The 14,068-nt window shown below is 44.8% G+C and overlaps 1 long non-coding RNA gene across 1 annotated transcript; it reads right to left on the minus strand.

Moving 5' to 3' along the window:
- Positions 1–553: 553 nt before the first annotated feature.
- On the minus strand, positions 554–1,657 carry LOC139835185 (uncharacterized). Its single transcript, XR_011750922.1, has 3 exons — positions 1,507–1,657; positions 1,287–1,368; positions 554–990 (listed from the first exon to the last, which is right to left on the minus strand). It is a non-coding gene; the product is annotated as an uncharacterized lncRNA (long non-coding RNA).
- Positions 1,658–14,068: the final 12,411 nt, after the last annotated feature.

The following is a 14,068-nucleotide window of genomic DNA, read 5'->3' on the forward strand; positions in this document are numbered from 1 at the left end:
GTTCATCAGCATTATTATAGGAATGGCATGTGTACGAGATAAAAGTTGAAAGAGGAGGATGGTAGCACGCCTTCAGCTCGCGCTAGTGTCTATCCCTAGGTGGTACAAAGATCTATCGGAATTCTCATCTATATTTTTTTATTAATTTTAGTGCTGACAGATGATTATTTATAGTGCGGCAGAATTTTTGCAAAAATAAAATGGAACCTAATATCCTTAAAGACACTATTGTCCACACATACAAAATCCAGGCAAGGCAACATGTTGAACCGCTGCTTCATACTGTCATATTCATATTGACGTGAAAAACATCGGAAGCACGAGAAAACAACATAGGAGAACCTCAGTTTCAAAAAAACATAGGAGAACCTCTTAACAAAACACACCTGACACTATCAGCGCCCCCACCACCACAAAGGAAAGCCGAAGCGTCGGACAACAGCTAGGATTTGTTTTTCTCATCAACAGTCAAGATTTGCTACAACGGTTCAGTCAAGTCCCTGAAATTTCCACCAGAAATTTTGGTTTGTAAACATCTGAGAGATCTCGCACAAAAGAAAAAAAAACATTTAAAGATAAACTCTAATAAACGTATATCACAGGTTACAGAGATGGGTTAACTGTTACAACACAGCCAAGCAAATTGCTTATGTTTCATCATTCTTTGCTGAGGCTCGGTTCTAGCTTAACTGCTGATGATGATATCCATCGCCTGATCGACTCAATCTTGTTTACACTAACTCATAAATTTAGTGCCTTCAGTGAAATATCACGTCAAAAACATCAGTGAAGGTGTTCTTGGAAGCAATCATGGACCTCAAGTGTCCCTGACAACATAAGTTGCCTGGCACATTTACCCTACCGAACCCAGAGATAAACAACGCCAAACAAACATAGCCAAGATAAATGGCTCCTCCTTCAGTTATTCATCGACTATTCAGTCCCTCTTTTTTGCTTGTCTCCTGTCATTTCTCTTTTGTTCTCGTGTACCTGAAAATGCAAGGAAGAAATTAAGACATCGATGGGCTGTCTAAACAAAGTTTGTAGTACCATTTTTAATTATAGCTAGGGGCATTTTTGAAATATGAACGCTCGGACAGAGCCAGATAAAATCCAATGTTCATCAGCATTATTATAGGAATGGCATGTGTACGAGATAAAAGTAGAATGCAGGCTTCTTGCATTTCTTTTAAATATTGACAAATGAATAATTGCAGCGCCATGACCACTGGAGATGCATGAGTGCAAGCGGAGCGAATTAGAAAAGAATGATGAAAGAAAATTACTCTTCTTCTCTTCATGTTTCTTCCGCCTCCAATTTTCAGCAAGTCTTCTCTTCTCTCTTTGCTTGTCCATATTCACACAAATCTGACAGCATAAAATCAGTAATAGATAAGAGAAGGGGCAGAAGAATATACAAACAAAAGCAACTGATATATGAACTACACACAATTTAGAAACTTGGTTCTGGTTATGAGTGACATAAATGTCGATTGAAAAGCTCACCTCTTGCCCAGAATCTTGAAGAGCTTGCAAGGGTTCCACACGATCCTGGCCAATAACAAATTGAGACCCTTTATTCTCGTTATTACTAGTATTACCATTTACATTCCTTCTGGCCAAATCTTCTAGTTGCTTCTGGAGCAATGGTGAAATACCAGCCTGGATGAATTGAAGGGTTGATGTCAGTGAACACAAAATCTTGTCGTGCTAAGGTGCCGAAGTGATCCATAATATTTACCGCATGATGAGAAAACTAACCCCAGCCAAAGTAAACCAGTACAATAATTTGGATTACCAAAATTTATTTGATAGGCCGCTACCCGCGCCGCCGCCAAGCGTCCAAAGTCTTAAGTCGCGAATATTCACGCGAGCGCACGCGCTATGCATACATACCTCATGTAGTACTAGTATCTAGAAGGCATCAAAAAGCTCACCTTATAAACAGCTCTCCAGCTTCATGGCTAAGCGGTATGGGACTAAACTTTTACCTTCACTCTGGGATTTTTCCATCAACACCGTCTGGGCTGGGGCACTGTATGAGTTGTTGGGCTACCTAGCACACTGCATGAGCTGTTGGGCTGCCTAGCACACTCCATGCATCAGCCAATCATTTCCGGGCTGGCACAAAGGCATGCAACACAACAGATTTCAACTATGTCTTTCTCTCGGTTTTTCTTTTCACCTCTTTAATTTAAATTGGCACTGCTTTCATTCTATTTTCATAAAAACAAAATCAATCCCTTTTTTGCTGGCTCTATGCTTTTCACCGCCTCTAAACAGAAAAGCTATTCTATCTACATATAGATGGACAAACAGCCAAAATGCTGATCATAGACATATAATAGGACTATCCTCCATTAGAATAGAGTAGATTAAGTACATGCTCCGTAATGTCAAGCCAACCTTGGCGTGTGAAACTAAGGATAACTACAAATGGGACAGGCATGCTGCCAAGCTCAGTAATTCCATTTTTGAGATCCCTGTGGAAAAATCTCAGTAATTCCGTTTCTGAGATCCCATTTTGATGCGGCGGGATTAGCGCTGCAGTCTCACTTATCCCGTATCTAGTCAATCGCAATGTTAGTCAGGTGTTTTTGGGAAAACTATGCAAGCGAATTCGCGCATGCTACTCTCCGCAGCCGACCGTAGAATTCACATCTGCCCGACTTCTTAGAATTCCCATAATCCATTTTCTCCCGGTAGGACGGAATAGGCCTGACGTGGGATATGACGTGACCATGCCACATGCATCGTTATGTGAAACCATGCACCATGCACATAGCAATCATCCATCTCATTCATGTATCCATACACACACACACCGGGCGGCACCAGGCGGGCGGTGGCCGACCTCACCATCATGGTCATGCTCCAGCCTCTACTTTTTCCCACACTCCCATGGATGTCTGTTTTGCCACGGTCGTCACCGCGGTGCACGCCCCGCTCAGCCTCACCTCCTAGTCGTCATGGGCGGACCTAGAAGTTTCTAGAAGCCTGGGAAAACATGCCTACCATGCCATTTTTTGAGACAAAATGCTATAGAACATCACATGATACTAGGCGAGCCGCCATCGCCAAGCCCGGGCGACTGCCCGGGCTGGAGGGATGGTGGATCCGCCCATGCTAGTCGTCTTCGTCATGGGCGTGGGCATGTGTGGCGCGGCAGGCTTCCATGGAGTGATGCCGTAGGAGGTGGTTGATGAGGGCATATGCGTCGACATAGTTGGGAAGGAGATGGATCAGGAGAGAGCGTAGCACCCGTACGGTTTGGTTCCAGTGAGAGTGATGAGATGGACGATGTCATCGAAGATGAGCCTAGCTATATATCGTACTAGTAGTACGTACCTAGAGGACCCGAAGTCTGTAACGCTAAAATATTTAAGCTTGGGCTTCACCTTCAGTATCGAACATCCATTGGGCTTCACCCGTACGGTTTGGTTGCATGCATGCATAGAGGGCTAGCAGTTTAGGACACAGACATGTATATGTTTTCCACGTACCGTTCCATGAACCGATAATCGGCCGGGAGCTAAGCCAATCAGTACCCAGTCGGCTAATAATACTTAGTTCAAATTTTATAATTTATTTCATGACCGAAATTATGGTATGCGGGGAGTATTTATAATTTATTTCTAGATCCACCGCGCCCAAGCCCTGTACCGGGCACCAAAATATTGGTCATCGTAGGATAGCTTTTTGCCTCACTGCAAAGCGGGCATCATCAGTGGGCAGCCCCCCTCACCCCCCCCCCCCCCCCACACACACACAACAAGATCGTGCATTTGAGGTTGTGTGCCTCTGCGGCGCCCTCTCCCACTTCCATGCATCGTCTCCTACATGGGCGGGGTTCCCGAGACATGCTGCAGCCGCGCAAACGACATTGTGGCAAGCTCCCCTCCGATACCACCATGCATGCAGCTAGAAATCCCACCCACTGTCGTGGACGACAACCCCTTCAACGACTACACATCCCTCACCATCACAGATTGACATAGCTTGCAACTTGTAGGTCACCCTACGTCGCTCCCCCGCCATTGCCGTCTCCAACATCTGGAACGGGCCAAATGCCGTCGTGATGAAGCGGAGTGTGAGGGGCATAAAAGGACACATATAATATGCGGCGACAGACGAAATAAGGAAATGCACATAAATTAGGGACTCATGAAATAATAGGTTCATGCAATCATTTATTGATAAAAATAGTAACACACGACAAAATAAATGCACATAAAATGATATGTAATGCTTTAGCGCGCGTGATCCATAAACGAGCATAAATAAGGACGCGGACAAATTCTTGTCGATAGAACTTGCAGGGCCCATTCGGGGGCTTAGATGGTCTTCTTTTGGTCCCCGAAAACTTTCCGATAGGATACGTAAGTTCCAAAGTGCGAAGAAATTTCCCAATATGATAAAATACTAGAGTTCTAAATACAAGTCTAGAAAAAAATAAGTTTCTAAGAGCCCTTCCAACGCCGCTCGAATCGCCTGGAAAAACGTACGTAGACGCTAAGGCTCTCAAAAAAACGTTGTTTAGGCGGGAGAACCTGCAATGTACTATGTAGGCTTTAATTGTGTTGGGATTGGGACGGAAAACTGGCAGAACAAAAGTTTGGATGGGAAAAGTGCCAACACGAAAAACGAGCGGGAAAACTACCAAAATGAATATGGTGTGCAAAGTTATGAAATCTTGGAACAACCAGGAGTACTAATGTAGTCTATATATACATGTTAATCTCGACATGGCACTGCACTGATCTGATTAATTAAGAGTATCAAAATTTTAGGAGTACCAAAATTTTGGAATGAGCCGCCAAGAGATATTTAGACTATTTGTCCCTCCTAATTAGTGATCAGGTCACAAGCTTTTGGAGCTAGCAGGACTTATTATTATTGATGTGTACTATGCAGCTGCCTATGGACACCGATAAGCAAGATTCTAGAAACTTTTGGCATGACATCCCTATTTTTTGGACCATCAGGTCACAATTCAAACAATAAGCATCAATAAAAGTGCAACAACACAGCCCGACTCCATCACAAGTCTAACTTACAACTACATCATTACAACTTCTAGTAAGGAGCGTTACAAGAATCCGTCTGGAAGATTCCTGATTTGTAGTCACAGTCAGACAACTAATACAAATTCTGGTTTCGCAAACAAGAGTTCATCTTTCAAGGTTTGCATTGTTGGAATATCAGTAACATATACTCCCTCCGTTCCTTTCTATAGTGCCTATAGATTTTTTGCACGCAAATTACTGCAAGATTATTTTTTTACACAAGACCCCCTGGTTGAACGATTTGAGATCAGACTAAAATTACGGAAATCGATAACTTCCTAACTTACCGTAACAAATCCCACAAATCTGTCTGGTTGACTCTCCATATATGTGCAGTCAGGTTTAATTAAGGAAAGAAAAACATTGTTTCCTAAATCTAAGCAATCCTTGGAGCCATGCATTAGGAATCTCAATTAATTGCTTCCTATTTTGTATGGATTTTTTTTCATGCATGTCGTGTGGGAGTTGACCGGTGGAGGGGGTAACTGAAAAAAAAAACCAAGCTAAAGCCTTATATTGTGAAACAAATGCCAAAAATCTATATGCACTATAGAAAGGAGCGGAGGGAGTATATTATTGTGTCAATGCCCAAAGCGCTAATGGTTTAGCAATATTACTTGCATCTCTCATATGAGAGATAGAGATCTGAACTTATCTTTTGTTTAAATTAGCTACAGTAGCTCAAAAAACATGAGATACATATTGGGCCAACATTGGGATTTTTTGCTTTGCAGTTGACCATTTATGTACAATTCGATTTGCCGCTGGAGCACCGTGGACATATGTATCCGTATTTGTTCATGGTGACATGGCAGGTCCAACCACCATCGTAGTTAGGCGCCACTCGGTAGGGCAAACCGAAAGCAAGATTTATATTAGGTGAATATATATAACCTTGCGATATAATGGGATACCTGGTATATTTGATATAATAGTCGACTAGTGCTCATTCTTTGCTAGCTTCGCCCTCTCTATGCTTAAATCCTGGATCCGCCCCTGCTAGCCGGACTCGTCTCTGGTAAAAACCACCATACCATCATCGTCGTAAGCGAAACCTGGGTACATGATTGCTTAATTGCTTCCATTTTTCATATAGGTCAAGTCCGTAATGATGATGTGGTTGCACGCATGCATGGAGGGCTAGCTAGTTTAGGACACATACATGTATATGTTTTCCACATACCGTTACATCAACCCATAATCGATCAGGAACCTAAGCCGGGAGTATTTACCGTAATTCACAGTGTTGACAATTCTCTTGTCTAATACTCCCTCCGTCCCACCAAAAGTGCCTAAAATTTGTCAAAATTTGGATGCATGTATCTATCTACAAGATGGTGTCTAGATACATCTAAGTTGTAATAAAGTTGAGACACTTTTGGTGGGATGGAAGGAGTACCACTGTAAATTTAGGGTTGTCCCGTGATGGTGAGGATTTAGTTCAGTATTGGGCCACCGTTGTCGGTAGTAGGGCATGTGCACCAAGACATATGCCGACAAAATTCTTTTGTGACTACCAAAATAGGATATTACTTAATCATTTTATTTATTTATTTCCCAATTGCAAACTATTTTATTATGCAAAGCCATATATGAGTCAATAGTGCATGTTGCAATTCTTGTCATTCTTATGTGTTAAAGGCCCTAGGTCTAAACCCTTTGTGCGACTACTTTCACATCTATGTCTATAAATGGTTTGTAGAAGTTAGATCCAGTTGCACTATAATTTTTTGGTTTCAGTTACTTCGCTTAATTATTTATGAAGAGTGGTCTACTACAATGTATGGAAAAACCAAATGTTTGTCATGTTTGGCCCGGTTGTGGATAGTCAGAAATCTATACCACAATTAACATTGTTTCTTCCTGCAATTTCTAGTACTGGTGGTGCAACTTTAAGGTCACTTTTTGGATGTATATTGTTAGACAAAAAATGAAGAAAATTTCAATGGAAATTCATAGTAGATAGATTGAATCCCCATGTAAAAGGGAAGGAAAACCTAGAAAGTGCATGTGTTGTAAAAAAAATATAAGCGGGAAATCTACCAAACCAAAAAAGGTACTCCCTCCGATCCGGAAAAACTGCCGGACATGCGATTTTGCAAATAAACCCTAAAGCTTTTCTTGTTATCAACCCGCGCTCCCAACTTAGTTAACTAGAACACGTGTGTGAAACCTCATCTCCTACCTCCGGCCTCATGGGTCCTGAGCACCAACGTCCGTGGCCCCCTCTCAGATCTCTCAGATGGTGGCGCGCGGCCATGGCCGGCGCCGGAGTCCTACTAGCGGTCGCCTCCAGTATAGGAGCACCATGGAGTAGTAACTATCATTTTGTGACACATGAAATGATGGATCTCTAAACCATAATCTTGATCCTAAATCCTAAACCATAAACTTTAACCATTCACATAAACCCTAACCCTAAACCCTACCCGGAATCCCAAACCTAAATCCTAAACCCTAACCATAAACACTACATCTCTAAAAGTACATGTCTAGAAAAATCTAACTTTCTGAGAGCCTTTCCAACGCCACCGGAATCGCCTTGCTTGGAGCATGCATATAGAAGCTATGGCTCTCGTAAAACCCTACTAACCTACAAATATTTTGGCGCAAAACCCTAGAATGCATGCAGGCTATAGTTATGTCAAAATTGGGCTGGAAAACTACCAGCACAAATGGTTGGGTGGGAAAAATGGGGTCAAATGCGATAAACCACATCTGACATTTCACCCTCTCTACGCCGCTTCTATCGCCCACCGCCTTCGGCTCCGGACAACTTTCGTCCGCCCCCACTAAACCGGCTCTAGATCCGCCGCGCCCAAGCCCCTGTACCGGCCACCAAAATGTAGCTGGTCAATTGGTTGCCTAGGATAGCTTTTTCGCCTCACCGCAAAGCGGGGCATCATCGGTGGCGAGCCACGCCCCCTCCCACCAAGCACCACACCGGGCTCATGGATTCGAGGTTGTGTGCTTCTGCGATGCCCTCTCCCACCGCCAAGCGTTGCCTCCTACATGGACGATGTTCCCAGGACATGCTGCCCGCATCCCTCACCACTGCGTGAACGACTCTGAGGCGAGCTCTCCCTCCGGTGCCACCGTGCACCTAGTGCACCCACTCACCGGCGTGGATGACGGCTCCTCTGATGCTACACATCCCTCACCGTCACAGAGCAAGATAGCTCACGACTTTTAGGTCACTAGGCGTCGCTCCCTCTTGATTGTTGTCTCTAACGTCTGGACTGGGCCAAGCGCCATCGCGATGAGGCGGAGCGAGGAGGCATAAAAGGACCCAAATAACATGTGGTGACAGACGATACAAGGAAATGCATATAAAGTAGGGACCCATGAAATGATAGTTTCATGCAATCATTGTATGCATAAAATATTAACATGCGACAAAAGAAACACACATAAAATGATATGTAATGCAATAGAGCGCACCAACGAGTAGACCCATGAAACGATGGGCATAATATAAGGATCCAAACAAATTCTTGTTGATAGAACTTGCAGGGCTCATTCGGGGGCTTAAATGGTCTTTTTTTGGTCCCATGAAATTTCCCGATAGGATAGGTAAGTTCCAGAGTGCGACGGAATTTCCCTATATGGTAAAAAGTTAGACCTCTAAAAGTACATGTCTAGAAAAATGTAACTTTCTGCGTGCCCTTCCAACGTCGCTGGAATCACCTTGATTGGACCGCGCGCGTAGGTGGATGCTAAGGCTCTTGGAAAACGCTATTGACATGCAGAAATTTAGGGTAAAAAACCTGGAATGTATGTGTTCTATAATTGCATCAGAGTTGGGACGGAAACTGGCAGAACAAAAGTTTGGATGGAAAAAGCGAGAAAACTACCAAAACGAAAATAGTGTGTTATAGACAACGTGGAAAACTATGTGGACAACCAGAACGATGAGAGCACCATTTTTGCTTGGGCATGTACCAAACTACCAATTGGTAGAATATAGGATGGAGAGATATAAATGATCCTGATAGGCAGACATTGCTAGGCGGTGCCTTCAGACGGCACACCACCGTAGACGATCCCTCAAAAGGCCCCGGCGGCGCCTCCCTAGTCACCTCAAGGGTACTGCGGATTGCGAGCGAGTTGATAGGGGTGCTCTTCGTGTATGTTTCCATCCCGAGCTCACCCAGTCGTGGAAACCTAGATTGATCTAGACGAAGGAGATGCCTGCCAATCAATGCTCGCCGCGGTGGTGGCAGACTCCTCCCGTTAGGCATCCGTCTACACGGATCACGAGCTCGTATAGCTATGCATGCTGGTTGCATGCCTTCCTAGTTGGTGTAGCCTAAGATGATGTAGCTCCTTGTCGAGTCCTTCGTTATCACCATCCATGTTGCTGTCATCGCCATGGATGGACATTGTAGAGGACGGTGCCATGAGCTCAAATGCCAGTATGTCCATGTTGGCGGCCAGGGTGGATACTGGATAGTAGTGACGAGGACGGCAACGGGCAGGCGTGCACCGGACGAGGAGCTCCGCTCTGTGACCTGCCCACCATCACGCGGCAGCGAGAACACCAAGAGCAGGTACTCGTTGATGTTGCATGGTAACTTGGCAGTCCTTGAAGTGCTCCTTGAGCACCTCTAAGCCCTGTAGATTGTGCGCAAGGCGGCGCAAAGAGGCAATACTATTAGTATCTCGGCCAGCTAGATGTTGTTGAAAGGGAGAAAGAAGTACACGTACCTGCAAGGAATACTAATGTAGCATACATATACATGTTAATCTTGACATAGCACCATTGATTAATTATGATATTTATGAGTACCAAAATTTTGGAATGGTCCGCCGAGTAAGAGCTCTTCAGATTACGTATCACTCCTAGACTCCTAGTTAGTCATCAGGTCACAAGCTTTTGGAGCTAGAAGAACTTTTTTACTATTGATGTGTACTGCGCGAGTAAAATGCATCACGTACTAGTCCTGAAAGTTACTGGCTATGTCTAAAACAGTCCTGAAATTCATGAATTGCACTAATATAATGCTCGAAATTGCTTTAGATGTTCACCTACGGTCCTAGCTACGAAGCCCTACCGTATATGCTAACGTGGCAATGAATTGGGCCCACTACGACGTTCACAACGGAAATCCGATCGTTCCATGTCTTCATCGCGACCACCCTACACCCTCCCACTGTTAACTCCGGCTGTGCGTAGGGGAGAGGCCGACGGTGGTAGCATAGGAGCTGTTCTCTGGGCTCGACGATTACCAACACGTTCTGTGTTGTACTTCTGCTTCCGGAGCATGTATAAGCCGCCGTGTTCGCCGGTGGCCGGCCGTCGTGTGTGTTTTGAGCAGCCGTGGTGGCCACACTGCCGGCGCGCGAGCCTTCTCGCGTGCGTTGCCTTTACGTCGATCGTGTCCGTGCCGCTCGTCGTTCATGGCTTTGCCGCCGTTCATGGTCGTGCTGTCGTTCCTGGACATGGCGAGCTCCCTTCCTCAGCCGTAGACCGTAGTCGTGGGCATCGTACACTCGTACATCGATGACCCGTGGCGAGCTGCCCATATGTGAGCGACGCACCGTCGGGGTTTCTCAACAGTAAGCACCTCGGCGTGGCATCCCTGCGCCACAACGGTCGTGTGCGGCCCGGACTCCACCCAACGAAGGTCGTGCGAAGCCATCTCGGCCACCGTCACCGTCTTCGCGACGCTCTGGGTGGCGTTGCCGATAGTTCACCTATATGTGCCATGCTGATAGGCGCGCACACAGATTGCAAGGAGGATATATACCTGTGCCCAGCCTCCCTATACCTTCAAGTCACGAGCTTGCTGCTCATGTCGGCATCTTCACTGAATATTTTGGACGGGTTGAAGCCTACATGAACAGCGGGACCTCCAGGCCCAATAACACTAGTCGGCATTGACGTTTGGCACGCTGGACGGCTTGAGGCTGGAGTACATCGACAAGGACGGCAAGCAGCAGTGCTGCTCGACCCATTTTTTAAGCCGGCTGGCTGAGCAGGGCATGTCAATCTGCTGGTGAGGTTCTGGTCTACGGCGAGCTCGCCATGACGAAGGTGGTGCCGAGCTGGTACCTGTACCAGAACGCGTGCATGGATGCCGCCTCTCATTTCGGTTGTGAGCACCGTAGTGGGCCTCATTGCCATGTCAGCGATATAGGTAGGGATTCTTAGCTAGGACCGCATGTGAACATGAAGAGCAATTTCTAGGACTGTATTAGCGCAGTTCCTGAGTTCCGGGACAATTTTAGACATGGCCATTAATTTCGAGGACGAGATGCATTTCACTCGTACTGTGCAGCTTAGCAAGATTCTTAGAAATGATCGTCATGACATCCCCTATTTCTTGGACCATCAGCATCAGATCACAATTCAAGCAATAATCATCAATAAAAGTGCAACAGCACAAGCCTACTCCCATCACAAGTCTAGCTAAACAAACATTGCACATCATTACAACTTCTGGCAATGAAACAACCGGTCTGGAACATTCCAGATTTGGAGTCACAGTAAGCAGTCAGTCAGACTACCAAATACAAATTCTGGTTTCGCAAACAAGAGGAGTTCAGCTTTCACTTCTTATTCTTCCACCCTCCAGTCATGCATCAGACAGCCAAAGCATCTCCAATCTGCCAAAGAAAGTCGAGCAACAACAATTTAGCCCATTTCATCGATATGCAACTCAAACACACATTCAACTCACCCAAAATAGCACAATTATTGTTACAAGGCAACGAGACGCACCTATCCATTGCAGTGGTTCTTGTCCCCAGCCTCCGAGTGGAGGAAGTCGTCCTGAAGCTGCCGCCCATTATTCATCAGGTAACAAGAACGCTCCATATTCAGGGCAAGTGGCAACAATAAAATTCTGCGATGACAAGCAAACAAACAAAGAGAATGATTAGAAGAGATTCCGTACTGTCATGAAATCAACTCTGAGGATAAACTAGCAGTGTTGTTCATTTAGCATACACCTAAGCAGCAGCAGGAACACTCCCATTTATGTATTTACCAGTAGAGATGGGCAAAGTTTAGGGTGCGAAAAGCAAACACTTGACAGAGCTACACACAAGGGTCAAGATTCATATGTGTCTGCATTTTACAAGCAGTTTCCTAATCGGAAGCAAACAACTACTTTGAAACCGAAATAACTAACTAGAAGAGGAACCACATCCATCCATCGTGGAGAAGCGGGTAGACTAGTAGTACCAAAGACCCAAGACAAGAAGAATATATGTATGATGCTCTGGACAGGAGTCAAAGCACCAGATGGCTGCAGCCAACTAATTCAAAAGCTACAACCAACCTAGAGAGGCACAAATATTTTGGCACCAAAAAATAGCAGGAATAATTGTGCTTGGAAGAACTCAAGAGCATGGCCAACGACATTAACAGCAGAGACTAATAATCTGGACGCGAAATCCAGCTGCAAGCAAAGCAAGGAACAGGGCAGCACCGGAACAGCACATATCTACTAGCAAACGTCTCACACCAATTAAGTTCAGTGTTCCAGCCTGCTAGCAAACAATTTGCAGCCAAAACATCAGCTAAACAAATCTGAATACCAAACCAGCAGGGGTCAGGCTGTACTAACACGATTCCCATCAGAATGATTTTTTTAGTTGGATGGCAGGCCAGACCTGAACCTTGGCATATCGCTACAGCTAGCATATGACAGGCCAGACCAGAGAAGGCAGGCAAGCAGCGGGAGGCACCTTACCATCATCTGAGCAGTGGAAGCCGCTGCTACTGGACGCCCATCCTCGCCATCACTGCCGCCTTGGCCTCTAACACCATAATAAGGTAGCTAGGGTGTTTGCCCTACACATAAAAAAAGCAGCATTTCATCATCACACAGATAGACACAAATAAGCAGTCAAGCTAAATTCACAACCTTGGCAACCTTGAACGATTGCATCGCATAGGCAGCCAAAACAGCACAATTATTGTTAAAAGGCAGCGCGACGCACCTATCGATTGCAGTTGTTCTTGTACCCAGCGTCCGAGTGGAGGAAGTCTTCCTGAACCTGCTGCCAATTAAGCTATAAAGCACGCTCCATATTCAAGACAAGTGGTAACAGGAAAATCCTGCGATGACAAACAAACAAAGAGAATGATTAGAAGAGATTACGTACTAGTCATGAAATCAAGTCTGAAGATAAACTAGCAGTATTGTTCATTTAGCATACACCTAGGCAGCAGCAGGAACACTCCCATTTATGTATTTACCGTAAGAGATGGACGAAGTTAAGGGTGCCAAAAGCAAATAGTTGAACAATAAAAGTTTCCTTTCTTGGAGTTATTTTTTACCCCTAATTTCTGGCTATTTGCCTTTTTCTTTTGATCTCCTGCCCCCTCTGAAACGATGAGGACGCTGTTGGCAGGTCGGTCCTACATGTCATCCTCTATGAACAATAAAAGTTTTCTTTGATGGATTTGTTTTGAACCCCTAATTAATTTCTGGATATTTCCCCTGCCGCCTTGGAATCGTTGAGGATGCTGCTGCCTCATGGGTCCCGCATGTCATCCTCTCAGAATGGTAAATGTTTATTTTCTTGGATTTTGTTGACCAAACGATTTTTGGCTTATTTTTTCTTTCGATCACGTGCAGCCTTTAAAACGTTGAGGACGCTGCTGGCTCACGGGTCCCACATGTCAACCTCTATGAACAATAAACGCTGAGGATGCTGCTGCCTCATGGGTCCCGCATGTCATCCTCTCAGAACGAAAATGTTTCTTTTCTTGGATTTTTTACCAACAGATTTATGGTTTATTTTTTCTTTCCATCCCCTGCCGCCTTTAAAACGTTGACGACGTTGTTGGCTCATGGGTCCCCGATGTCAGCCTCCCCGTACAAGAAACATATGATATCTTGATTATTTTGCAGACAATAAACAATGTATTGCGCTCTGAGCTATTCAAATGGATAATTAAATCTTTATTTTTACATAAACAAACTTATATGTTGAATCTCCTTGTTTTTTTGTCTTTGCGAAGCATAGGACTTTCCTATTTTTTTAGA

Source organism: Lolium perenne, chromosome 2 (genome assembly GCF_019359855.2).
Source record: "Lolium perenne isolate Kyuss_39 chromosome 2, Kyuss_2.0, whole genome shotgun sequence".
Taxonomy (NCBI): Eukaryota; Viridiplantae; Streptophyta; class Magnoliopsida; order Poales; family Poaceae; genus Lolium; species Lolium perenne.